The sequence below is a fragment of the Netta rufina genome, assembly GCF_964035555.1.
Source record: "Netta rufina genome assembly, chromosome: 6".
In the NCBI taxonomy this organism is placed as follows: Eukaryota; Metazoa; Chordata; class Aves; order Anseriformes; family Anatidae; genus Netta; species Netta rufina.
The window spans coordinates 23531415-23544439 of record NC_140129.1 but is presented as its reverse complement, the minus strand read 5'-3'; the positions used below and the strand labels follow the sequence as shown (position 1 = coordinate 23544439).

The window sequence follows — 13025 nt, the reverse complement described above, 5'->3', positions numbered from 1 at the left end:
ACACAACCTACTATTCAAATCGTGGTAACAATTTCAAGCAAGATTATATAATAAATAGTGCCAGTAGCAAACTGAATATGCTAGCAGTGGCTTGGAGAAAGTACATATTTATCTGTTCTTATTATGTCATCATTTTCTCTCACATTTTTTTGTAAGCTGCTCAATATTTATGGTTTAAAAGCCATAGAAAAACAAACAAGAACATTACAATTACTTATTCAGAGTGTGACTGGGTTTTTGGAACCTGCTGATAAACAGCTATTCATGATACCAGTGCAAAGTCGCATTACTGATAAAGGCATTCATTTCACAAGTCTCATCTAACATCGGTTTGCTCATATAGAATAATAAAGTCTATTTTTCCCTTCATTCTCCACTGATACCTATGTTCTCATGTGTTACTATCTGATTTATTCTTACCACTTCTACAGTGGTATTTTTCTTTCCTCTCCCCCCTGCTTCTTCAAAAGCACCTCTTAGTTTTATTTGCTATGTTTTTGTGTTGAGCAATGATAGTTTGATTTAGCTAATGCTTCTGAACTTAGATATTAATGAATCTTCCAAGTCTTGGCCTTTTGTTTACATTCTTCTAAGTTCACAATCTTCATAGCATACTATCTTCTTAATGGTCCTGGTATTGTGCTTCTTTTGTTATTATAGTGATGAAAATTGCTTGAGGAAGATCACTCCTTGGAAGAAGCTGCTCCTCTCTTGCTACTAGTTCAAGCTCAGACAGAGCATTGCAAGCTCCTGCCTTGACAGCCTGTGGTTGAGACTTCTTTCTGTTTATAATTTCTATTAATACCCTGAATAACAGCACAGGCATCACAGATGCCCTGATTTTATGAGGACAGCAGGTAAATTCTGCCCGAAAAATAACAGTCCCATGTTGAGAACAGGGGATTTCCAAATCTGAGCCTAAATGCCTGGGTGGACAGCCAAACATAGGGGATACAGAAGCCAGGAAAAGGTCAGAGAGGGAGCAATGCTTGCTGAAGCTGATTTTAAACAGCCAGTTGAGGTATTGGCTGTGCTTTTAACATCCACTGCTACTGGATCAGAGGAACTGATGCTAGCATGGCACTGTGGGACCAAAGGAAGCAAGAAGCATCCTCCGATGATGATAAGGATCACTGTTACAAGTAGGTTTTCTGTCCTGGGGGTGGGAAGATGACAGCAGCATTTTTAGTCCTACCCTCTAGATGGTTCTGCTTGGGTAAGGAAAAAAATAAATAAATAAATAAAATAAAATAAATCTCTACATGACCTTAATAAGAAACCTCTGCAGACATAGCCAGTTGGCTTTATCACACAAGTGCTGTTCCTATGTGGTCTGGTAGGGTCGCATTTCAGGAGCAGCTACCAGTAAATGAAACCTCATTTTGATCAAGCTCTATCTCCCAGCTGACAAACCTACAGATGGCTGAGTATTGCCTTGTCACAGCCTCCAGGCTGTCTGGGTGCCAGCAATGGGGAAAAAAAACATACTCTGATGGGGAAATCCATCCTCAGGTCTGTACCTCTGCATCTCTGAGAAAAGGATGCCAACCACTGTGAGAACAGTGCTTCTCTGGCTCTGCAGGTCTGATGAATTCACTGCAACTGCTTGGGTTGCTACTGGAAGTAAATGCTTGTCAAATGCATCAGGGAAAAATCTGATGCGTGAATTTGTGTTTTCTTAGATACAGGATTCTGGAGAGCAAGTCAGATAAGCTTTGGATGCTGTTGAGATGCTGACCAGGTCACAGGAGTCTGATTTATGAGCATATTCCTATCCTCCTAAACTTTCAAAATGAAATGTTGTGAATGACTGCACAGGCATCTTATGAGTTTCCCCCGAACCCTTAGCAGACAGTGTGAATGTTTTAATTAAAGCTTTGACAGAGAAGTAGATCAGGACAACTGTATCATTTTCCTTTCGTGGCATGTTTCAGCAAGCTGATGCAGATTGCTAGGTCGATGAGATATATCAATATTATAAGACACACCATGTGTCAGGCTGAACACATTAAAGGCTGACGTTAAATTTTAACATGGGTCATGAATCACAGACTTATTCAGCCACCCAGAATTAATATCAAATGAAAAGTCTGGGTAACAAGTTTCTTTTGTTTTGGCTTTACATAAGTAGGAGGATGAGGAACATGAACAAAGGTTCATATATGAAAACAACTTGAACTCTGCTCATGTAGGAACAATTCAGACATTCATGGTGCAGAGAAATAGACAGTTTGCACTTTATAGAAGAGCTTATCATAACTCTCTGAGAACTAAAATTTTGACAACTTGATGTTGGGGGAGCCTGTTAAGAATAAGTCCAGTCAAAAAAAAAAAAAAAAAAGTGGATATTAAAAACTTTTTTTTTTTAAATTGTCTCCCACATCTCCCAGAGAAAGAATAAGCAATGTTTAAACCAAATGCTGTTTTACTCAGTCCCTCCCCTTTTGACCATTTATTGGCATTCATAGCTAAATTTTCTTAGACAGGTGTTCAACTAAAATTATTTGGGGTTAGACCTAAACCACACAACTCAGTCATGAAAACACAAACCAGTGACTTAACTCCACTGAGTAGTCTTTGACTTCGCTGGTAGACCCTACAAATTGTAGTATAAGCTCTTACATTTCTGTCCTTGGGACAATACATTATCATGATTCATCATTCTTTATCTATCTTTTTATCTTCATTTCTTTTATGGCTCACCTCTGTCTAGACCAACACATAGCTCCTTATAAACACATGCTTAATCATAACCAGACGTGCAAGCTCAGCTGGACAAATATGTGATGTTCTCTAGTACTTCTCATCAGATCAAGTTTCCCTTTCTATTTCAGTAGGATGGAAATATTTTGTTCTCAGAAACAAAAACCTTTATTATTTCCTCCTTATTGTAGGACATGTGTTGATGAAGTATCTCATGATGAAATTCCCTGTGGACTATTATTGAAAATACGTGCTGCAGTAAGACTATTCATTCACTTTCCGCACATTTTTGGTAAGCCTGTGGTACCTCAGAACATGTGTCTGTCACTGAGGACAACACAGAAGCCTTCACAGGACTCTAACAGCTGTGCCAGAAGCAAGAGCTTTTTTGGCATCCTGAATAGCAGTAGCTCTACAATGAAAGGGCATTGTTCAAAAATGGCACAATCATTAGAAATGGTGGCACAGCAAAAGAAGCGCTGAGAGCATTGCAAACAGAGACGTAAGTAACAGGTCTATTCATAGAAGTGCTTTTCCCCGGGGAATGGAGGCTTGTGAGTGACTTCATTAACTGCTGACAGCAGACAGACTGCACTGCGCTGGGAGTGAAAGGGAAACAGTCATCAGATGGCCTCAGCCACAACTGAGGAAATGCACAGAAGAGATAACTGGCAAGTGTGGTGTTTTCTTCACTATTCAGAAAAAGTTAGTCATCCTTAAATTTAATGGTCTATTTCATTCCTTTTGGCAGAGCAATCTTTTTGTATACGGACTCACTATTTGCACAAAAGGTTCTTCTGACGATTAAATGCACTGTTGGAAACATCCCAAATTGTGGAAGGTGATGTCTGAATTCCAGACAAATTGTTAATTGTAAGGAAAACCCCCAGATACCTTGGCATTTGTTACTTTCAATAGCCAGAAGACACTTAGGAAGCCTTGTTATATGTCAACGCCATGCTGTATTTGACCTCTCACACTGTGTGCAGTGGAATTTGCCTCACTGCACAGTCAGCTGAACCTGCACTCTCTTTGGTGTCTCCAGCATATTTCTTCACAGAAACAGGGTTGTACAGACCAGATGACCTATATCTCTAGAACTTCTTTTGACAAGCCAAAAGCATCCACCCCACCAAACCTACCTTGAGAGTGTGCTATGTATTAGCTTGAAGGTGTTCTCCACTCTCAGAGACCATACTAGCAGCTAAACAGTTGATAGATGAAATACGGCATTTTCTATACATAATTACCTCCTACTTTGTTCCAAACATAAAGATAAGGAAAACAATGTAAGCTTACCTCCCATTCTCCAATACGCTTGAGCATTTTTTGGGCACGGAGCAGACCTGTCCAATGCTGCAACAGTCTTGCACAGCAGCTCTGCTTCCCGCTGTATCACAGGGAGCTTCTCTTTCTCTGCATAGCAGCTTTCTTGCTCCTTACCAGCCCTGCAGCTGACCTTTCTTTTTAAAAGCACACCACTGTCCTACTCCTCCTAACTTCAATTTTCTCTGTGGACCCTCCACGCTCACTGGGTGCGTGCACTTCAACAATTAATACCTTGATTATTGGCTTTCTCTAACAGGTCTCTCACTGTCCAAACCCTATCTCCTCTAGGAGGTTTAAAGAGAACTGGCCTAAAATGCCACCAGTCAAAAGTCCTATTCTTCCCAGAGGAAATACTACTAGTCCTTCATAACCAAGCAGGCTATTTATAGGGATGGTGACAGTGTGTCTAACCCCACAGCACAATGAGCATGACACAGTCCACAGAAGACGTGATGATAGAGGCTGTTCATAAAATCAAAACTGGAATTCATATGCTGTATGTCAATAGTGATTTAAGCAACCACTTTCCTGCCTCTCGCCAGGGGGAAGAAATAAAAGCCCTGTTAGCACAGGGACACGCAGCACAACCTCTCTGGAATAATTAATCCATTACTTTAGAGACTGGTGTTAAGGCCATTCTGATTTCTAAATCCTTTTATTTGCTATAACCTTAATCTACTCTATTCCTGTACATTCAGTGCTTCTGCCTCCAGCTCTCTTACTTTCCAATCAGGTCACTTGTAGTTTCTGAAGGTGCTTTTTCACATTGCACATTAAGTTCATTTTAACAGATCAAAATTTAGGTTATTTGACCAGGTTAGCAGAACGTGCTTAGTTTGGGATGCACAAAAGAATCCCAGACAAACCCCAGACAAAATCAGAAAAAGCACCAAGGCAGAGTTACATTAGGATATGAGCAAGAAAGCATCAGCATCAAACAGATCACAACATAGAAGAACAAATACCTTATCTCTCTTCTAACACTAAGTGGGCACACAGAACAAAAGCACCCCAGCATATGTCTTATTTTTCTGGGCAGGGGATGAAGAGCTGGGGTAGCACTATATGAAAAGGGAAAGCAAACAGAAAGGAAGCAGGGTGAGGTCAGGATCTGTTCTGGGAGCGCATGGAGGAGAACTGGAAAAGCAGGAGTGAAAGATCAAGCAGGGGACATTGTGTGTAACAGGGCTGGGGACTGCTGTGCCCAGGGCGCCCTGAGGTGGCCCAGCAGGCACAGCAGCCACTGGGCCCCTCACCACACCGGGCCACCCACTGCAGGGGCAGAGGGCCCCAGAGCTCCACCACAGGCCTAGGCCCCAGTTGGAGACCTCTCACCACCAGCAGTGGTGGTGTTGATGCTACTGCTGCTTCTTCCTATCCACTGTACTAAATAAAAGCAAACTCCTCTCTGCTAGGCCCAGTAGAAACTTAACAACCACTGCCTCGTGTGCAGCCCTTTCAGCTGATGCCCACAGGTGGGGAGAAAATAGGCCCAAGATCACTCTCTCCCTGCTGCAAGGTGTGGGGCCTGCTGGAGGTTACTTTAATACCAGTATTGCCTACACCTGCATCTGCTTTTTGACAGAAACTTGCCTTGGGCCTGAGATGGCTTTGCATTCAGTAAAGCTCGTGCTGGGGTGTGAGAGGAGAGGGGTGGTAGGCCATTTCCTCTGAGAGCATTCAGTCTGTGGAGGTGGTTCAGGGGAAAGGGAGGAGGGGAACAAACAGCAGGCAGGAAAGCTTCAGGGAACCGTGCATGTACCCAAAATGGAGGTAACATTAGCAGCAGTGAGGTCAGAGCAGAGTAGTAAGTTACACTCTAAGAGAAAAGTGCCCTAGGACTGGGTGGAAAAACTATCAGAGAATAAATTTTGCTGAAGAGGAACAGTAACACCCATTGCTACCTATAAATCCAAATCGTGGCTTTTTATTGATACACCCCTAGGAGCTAATTAGGGCCTAAAGTTCTAAATTGGCAGCTGACTTCGAAGCCTGGAGACCATGTATGTGGAGCAAGGTGGTGGGAGGTGCTTCCCTTCCCACCCCATTTCTGGCATTTAGCCTCAGTTAGACACAAGCCACTAATCGCCTTGGCAAGCTGTGCCTGGCGCACAGGGTCACTGAGCAGTGCCCACCACACGCCAAACTCAAGAGCTGCTCGCAGTGACCAGGATGCATGGGATGAAAGAAGCTGGGCCCAGCAGGTGCAGGCTGCTGATACACAACATGGCTGCACCGCATGGCATCTGCCTTGGTGTCACACAAACCCAGCAACCAAGCTCTGTGGAGCAACCTCTGCTATGTGTTTATACATATTTCTATAATACAAATCATAAAGGCCCTTTTCCTGGGCTTTTACTGTCAATGTGATAATAGGATTCCCTAATGTGCCAATTCCCAAATAAGTGCCCTTGAAAACAGAACTTAAATGTCTAAAGAATGACCTTCAATTATATCATGTAGTTCATTAAAGCTGGGGTGGTGGTGATCTTTATTTTTTTTGTATTTCTATTTACTTCAGTAAGGGTAAACTCAGTTTCTAAGTGAAACACCTCAAGTCCTACTTTCTCTAGGGTAGTCTAGCTACATTTTTAGAACATTAGTTTTTTCACTTTATTTATTTTTTTAATCTGATGATTTGAGGAGGATAGGTATACAAACTCCAAGTCAGGATGCCAGACACTAGGGAGGACAGAATATTCTCCATACTCCTTAGCTGCCACATGGGGCCTAAATATCTGCAACTGAGCTTGACAGTACATTGCTGTGGCACTAACCTTTTTTGCACCAATCTAATACAGAGGTTGCTGCAAATAATAACTGAGCTTGCTTTGTCCCTCATATGGCTTGCATTTTCCTTTTTTTTTTTTTTTATTTTATTTTTTTTTATTTTTATTTTTTTTTTTAGGAAACATTACGTAAACAGTGAAGTGAGCCAAATTTAGACTGATACCTAGACTTGTCATCTAACAGATGGGACAGAATCAAGATTAAGAAACCAATGGACAGTAGCAGAATCTGTATGATTAATGGCTTGGGGACAAAGGTATTTTTAAAGCTGTCTCACTAGCAGCACCTGAAAATGCATTTAAGGGTGGTTTTTTTTTTTTTTTGAATTATATAAAAAATACATGAAAAGTGACAGAGAAAGACTGAACCAATCGAGTAGAGATGGTTGAATTTTGCCTTTGATTCCTGGAGGAATATATTGCTAAGAACTAGAACAGATTGTCCTTAGATATGCACTCTAGGGAAAAATATTAGTCAAATTGCCTTACCATGATTTTTCTCTTTCCTTCATACAAGCATAAAACAAACAAACAAAAAAACCCTGCCTTCTTATATACTAGATCTGAGAAGAGATTCATACCATGTATAATTCTGTTACTTCTGATCCCGCTGACCAGTTGTTTCTTCAGTTATCCATAAAGACCAAGAGTCATAGAAAATTTGAAGAAAAAAAAATGTTTGTCAAAGATGTGTGCTCCAATGCACAAACAATAAGTAAGACCAGAAAATACTTTTCCTGTGTTATAATGCAGCCCCTCCATCCCCAGAAATTCACTGTTTTTCCTCAGAGAAAACATTTATTAGTTCTGTGCACTACCCTGAAGTAGGTAAACCTCACAACTGTAAGACCAATGGTGGCAAAACAGAGGATCTCATATACAGTGAACAAATTACATATAAAATTACTTTTGACAAGCTCAGTGAAATCAAATGCTGTCACTGCTTGTGACAGTCTACCTCACCAACCATATTGAATTTGCCTAGATACATGTACATCCCTGAGAGCTGAAACTGCAGATGACTGGCCCCAAAAGATCTAGGTATGGAAGACCAACAAACTCCCATGTGAAAACTATATCAGAGTATGGAAGATAAACTCACATATAACTCCACTACGCAAAATTAAGTAATAGAATTACCTGACCATTTTCTGGGACAAATTCTTGCTGCTGCGTATTTATTTATTGAAGATAATACTTATGGCCAGATACCTCAGGCCTGTGTTCCTGAAGATACTTAATTAGTCTGTGGCTAACACTTTCTCCAATTTTTGTATTAAATGAAGTCATATATAACTTTAGATCTTGATCAACAAATATTGCATGCACTTGATTTAGAGATTAAAAAAGATACTGAAGGTGGTGTTGGAAGAAGTTCCTATGTTATTACTTCTATTACACTACTACCTCAATCAGAAACAGATCTTTGGGGTAGAGATTGTACAAATATAATTATTTATAGTTATTAATACAATTAAATTAATAAGAAATAAAATTAATTATAATTATAACTCATTCACCAGGGACACAACAGAGGTGAGAATTCCACAGCAATAATGGGGTGCATACCATGTACAGAAGGTGCTGGAAAGGAAGCATGGCAGTAGGATGGACTGAAAGCATGATGAAGTCTAAGTAAACAACAGCAGCACAACAAAAAATGAACTGAGGTGCATTTGTGATGTTACAGGAGTCAATGAGCTTCACTTCTGCTCCTTGGTAAAGGGACTACTAAGTACTGTGCTGGGGAAAAATGCAGGCACGCTTCATTGTCTGCCTCAGACCAAGTACAATGTCATAAATCATTAGAACGGAATCTAGTATTAATTATACGTAGTTTTAGTTTATCTCTCACAAGCCTGAGTGAAATGCAATGCAGCTTTAATAGTCTCAAAGTATTAATAAGGAAAATATAGATCAGTCAAACTCTAGCTTTCATAATTGTTAAAACAGTTAATTATTGCACCATTTAGTGAATGATTACAGGTGTTGTATGGGACTGATTTTTTAGCAGAAGTTGCAGATCATTTCTGTACCACTTTAAAACTTCATTTTAAAAACATTCTTCATGCAGTAAAAAAGCTGAAAAAGCCAGAATGTGTTTAGGCTGTATAAATGGACTATGACCTTCTTCATTTCATGTTTAAAAAAATAAAAGATATTGAAGTGATGCATAGTTACAGCAACCCTGAGAAAACAGCTAAAAGTGTAACTTCAAACATACTATTTCATAGCCAAATCAATTTCTGAAAAACCTCACAAAGTAAAGGACATACCAGTAAGCCTTTCATGTTATTTACACAAATTATCAAAAGAAATTAACATTGACAAACTTACCTAAATTTAGGAGTGAATTATGTTCTCCTTCTCAGAGTCAGCTTCAGTATTTTAACAAGAAACTTATCGGAACCATAATGTAATTATTTATAAATATATTTTTCACTAATCAGTTGAATGTATGTTTTGTATTCCTAGCTGCAAATTACAGCGATAATAGGAACAGACCTACTCTATGTGCTATGAAGCCTTTAGCCACACATTGCACTACTTACCATTCAGAACAGACCTTCCAGTTCAGAAAGTGCTGAATGCATTACCATGCCCATTGTCAAAAAACTCTGCTAGACGTATCATTTATCTTTATTGTGGTAATAAAGAGATTCCTGGCATTCTGGTATTAAGAAACCAGAAGTAATATATTAGTTTTAATTTTCCTCTGCTACTTAAAAATGAACACATATGATAGAGCACATAGTTTAGAAGACTATGAAGATAGTGTCCTATCGAATGACAGACTGTCTGGTTGATTTACATGAAGTACCAAGTGCTCATATGAGAAAAGGTTAAAATTAGATTGACGAGCAAATGTGCTACCAGACTGCTGGCTGACAAATGGCAAAGTTATGCCAATGTATTACTTATTCTGGAGGCGCCCAAGAAACAAGCAGGAGGATAGTAATTCATGTGCTAGAATACATTCACGTTTAGCATAAACAAAGAGTCCTCAGGGTCTGCAACAGGAACATATTAGCTATAAGTAATTTCTGTCAACAAATAAGTCAGTGGTAAAATTTGATTATTAGATACGGAATTTGAAAGACTTATGATTTCTTAAATCAAGAGCAGGCTGCTTTACTGTCATTTAAATTAGTTCAGAATAATGCCCTGTTGAATGACTACATTGTTCTTCAGATAAATTGGCTATTGTGGCTACATCCTCCTTCCTCCTACCAGTTAGACAATGCAAATACAAATTAGTCATGTAACCTTTCACTGTGGCTCTCAGACTACAGTCTGATTGTTTCTCAGTCATTGCGAAGAGTAGCCTAGTTAAATGATGGTAATTCCTTTGTCTTTCTCCTTTCTTTTAAGGAAGTTCTCCTGAGATCCATGCAGTCAGCTACATGAATGTTTGTTTAGAAGTGTTGTCTGAGAAAAAATAAAAATAAAAACTCGTCTAACTGAAGACACTTTGGTTCTTAAAATTCAGCAGCAAACATGCATCACAGCCTAACCTTTTTGCTCTGGGCACTCAGCAGATTTGAAAATAAAGCTGTATGAGAGATAGGTGCTAAAATCATCATGTCAGGGATACAGAATGCTTCTGTAAGCATTAGCTTTAATAAGTAGCAGCTGGATAATGGTGATAATGAATAATTACCAATCATATGTCTCAATTTTGTCTACAAACTGGATATAAGATTGTGAAAGAGATAGAAATGAGTTAAATTACTGACAGCTGCTAATTTTTTACTCACGGCTTAACTAGTTAATACTTAAAATTAATAAAGTTGTTCCTTTATCAGGTGGACAATACAAAACAGGATCTTTCTCCCTCTGCTGTTAATGGAAATTCAGCAGCTCACTCCTGTGGAATTGCAGGCTATAGGGTGAATTTTTAAATATGTAAACATGAATTAAATAGGATTTTACAAAGCAGACAATATTGCTTGATCCCATTCCTCATTGGAACAACTTTTTTTGACATTTTGTTAATATGAAGCTATGTTAAAGCCTTAACAGACCCAAACCCATTTGTCAACCTGTTTCCTTGGGGAAAAAATGTTCTTATTCCCTTTCAAATAGCCATGACAGACAGCATGTTAGGAGAGGGAGCTAATTGTCCCTGTTAGTCATCACCTTGTCAGGATGACTGGCAGCCAGTAGACTTCAGACTTGCTTGAAAAGCTAAAGCTAGTTAAGATCTCCTTAAGTGTGGAATGGAGAGACACCTTTAGACTTGTTACCCCTTGGTGACACCTGAAAAACTGGTCTGATATTTTATGCCAGGTCTTTAATATGTCTAGTAGTTTCTTCTTCCAAAACTACTGTCAGGTAACAAGGGAGGAAAAAGGGGAACCCAAGGTCTGAATCACAGCAGGGTCTCCTTCTAGCCTCCTCCCCCAGCAATATTATTCTTGCAAGTGAGTGATGACCAGGGACACGTAGGAGCAACTTGTTACCATCTAAAATAATCCACTAGGGTGCAAAATAGCCTCTATAAAAAGAGTAACTATTTCTGGAAAAATCTCTGCTTTTTTAGACTATAATATATTGAATGGAATTTACCATCTGAGTCTTCACAAGTAACTGTTGGAAGCAGCTATTAAAGCAGGTATTAGGCTAGATTCAGATCTTGTACAAACAGTTGTAGTTCCTGTGAATATGATCACACTGACAGGCTGGTTTCAGTCCTCTAGGCAAAAGAGAGGCAAAAAGTGAGAGACGCTAGCAGAGCATCTGCTAGTTAGATCAAAAAAAGTCTGTCTCGTTGGCAGAGCTATTGTCCTTTGGTCACACCAATCCTAATTTGAGTCCTGCTTGCAGCAGCATATAAAACCTGTGACAAACATAGTCATGCTGACATTGAGGTGGCTGCCAAAAGAAGATAATCACAAGTGCTTGAGACTGCAAAGGAAAAGAAAGAAACGCGGAGAGAAAAAAAAAAAAAGCTTTCAGGTCTGAAGTTTGCAAAATAAAATAAAATTATTGGACTTCTTTTTCTCCTCAATCCTGGTTCAATATAAAAAGCAATCCTCAAAAATTACAAACACACGCCTGGATCAGATCCTTGCCCAGAAATACAGATCTGTGTCTGTTCACTGTTTAGCCTAAGGCTAGGGCGTATGCAAAACAGAAAAGTACTTTATATTTCCAGACTTACAATATTTTGTACTTGTTATTCACTAATGTCTATGAACTGTCCTATTTGTTCTGGTTGCTCTTTGGGTCTTTTATTTTGTCTGATACAGCAATTGGCCTGTCCAGAAGTGATTCATCTAATTACTTTGAAGAGTGACAAAATCCCTGGCAGAGATTAACAAATACTTCTTGTAGTCCACATCTAAGAAAAAGATTGTGTAGGTCAAAATTGCTGGCCTCGCCTTGGTCATTAATGATACAGTATAAGGCTGAGTACCCAGCAGAATTAGAGGTGAACCGTCTGAAATGTGTACGCAAGCTGATTTCTCTTGATCAAAAGGGATGCTACAAAAGGCTTCTGAGACTGGAAGCACTAATATCCTGTGGGGATTATGGTTAATTTATTCATTAGATTCAAGCTGTACTGCAGACAGAGACAAGGCAGCAAAAATAACTATTGTTGCTGTTGCCCTCCTCCCTCTTTCCCCATCTCTACTAGCAATCTGGATAGATACAGAAGAATTCATCTTTGATGACCACTGAAAGGTCTTCTTGAGTGAACTTTGCAAAAACGAGCAGACTTTTCTGTATCAACCCAAATATTTTGCACACTTTTGTTTTTGATATAGAAGTTTCATTTAGCCCTCAAGGTGCCAATTTATTTTCAGAGCTTTATTTCATTCCTGCAAAAGGTGTTTGTCTCTTTTAAGCTTTGTTGTGAATGAATATAATTTTAATTGTTTCAGCTCTTATGAAAATAAAACTATAATATAGGGATGCTCCCAAGAGTATATGCAAATAGACTGGCTTTGAGTTAATGGGAAAAAGGGTTTCTAGGTCTCTTCTGAGTTGAGTCTTTGCAGTGTGCTTGGCTTCTCCAAATTTCCTTTGCTGTTTTGTTCCTGTTGTATTCCTCTGTCACATACACGCTACTTGTCAATTTTCCCTGACCCTGCCTGGAACACTTGTGTTTTTGATGATACTTGGTTTTGTTTAGATTCCTTATTTATATATTTATTTATAAATATTTATATATTAAATATAAATATTTAAATGTCCCCA

General features: G+C 39.2%; 1 protein-coding gene across 3 annotated transcripts in view; it reads right to left on the bottom strand.

Annotated features, from left to right (window-relative positions):
• ITGB6 (integrin subunit beta 6) overlaps nt 1–13025 on the bottom strand; it is a 63861-nt gene that overhangs the window by 45810 nt on the left and 5026 nt on the right. For 2 of the 3 annotated variants that reach the window (XR_014618540.1, XM_084288625.1), the window contains exon 1: nt 9374–9454. The exons of the other annotated variant lie outside the window; for it this stretch is intronic. The gene's annotated coding sequence lies outside the window, so the exon portion shown is untranslated. Of the gene's footprint in view, nt 1–9373; nt 9455–13025 lie in introns of those variants that run through there. 3 annotated transcript variants of the gene reach the window in all.